General features: G+C 33.1%; 1 non-coding gene across 1 annotated transcript; it reads right to left on the minus strand.

The window, feature by feature from the left end:
- Nucleotides 1–424: 424 nt before the first annotated feature.
- Trnah-gug lies at nt 425–496 on the minus strand. The gene has a single exon. It is a non-coding gene; the product is annotated as a tRNA-His (tRNA).
- Nucleotides 497–735: the final 239 nt, after the last annotated feature.

Here is a 735-nt window from a genome sequence, read left to right on the forward strand (position 1 = left end):
TTTACTGCTGCTAAGAATCTGAGCGAAAATTAGGTCAAAAAACATACAATTTTTTTTTTGGTTAAAGTAAAAAACTTCTTTTTAATGTATGGAATTTTAGAAAAAAATCTAAACGGTACAAAACGGCAATTTAAAAACACTGAAAATTTGTAGAAGTACGTTTTCTTTAGGTGTAGTATTAATAATTTATCTAACATCGTAAATAAATAAATTAAACATATCAAATTATTTTGAAAATGAAAATTCCGTAAATGAAATAATTTAAATCTATTCTATATTTAAAATTTGATTTCATTGATATAGCCTTTTCCTCATTGGGATTGGATCACATCCATTGTAAAGAAAATGTAAATTTTCTATAAAAAATACAATTTAAAAAAAAAATTAATCGTCTCCGTGACAATGCCTCCTTATAATGGAGCATTGCCGTGACCAGGATTCGAACCTGGGTTACCACGGCCACAGCATGGGGTCCTAACCAATAGACGATCACGGCTATTGAAGACGCTTGTTAGCCAGTCTAAAAATATCGAACGAAAGCAATGTATAGCAGCCCCACCCAAACTTGATTGCATTTCTTGGTCTCTTTCTCAACTTGACTTGTTTTGTGGAGGTTACTATGTATGTACCACCTCCTAATCCTCCTCCTCCTCGTCCTACTTCTCCCAAAAGTTGTAGTAAACAATAACAATTAAACTGGAGCCACAGCCAGCCAAAAGCCTCGTAATGGCAATA

Source organism: Drosophila willistoni, unplaced genomic scaffold (assembly GCF_018902025.1).
Source record: "Drosophila willistoni isolate 14030-0811.24 unplaced genomic scaffold, UCI_dwil_1.1 Seg173, whole genome shotgun sequence".
NCBI classification, from domain to species: Eukaryota; Metazoa; Arthropoda; class Insecta; order Diptera; family Drosophilidae; genus Drosophila; species Drosophila willistoni.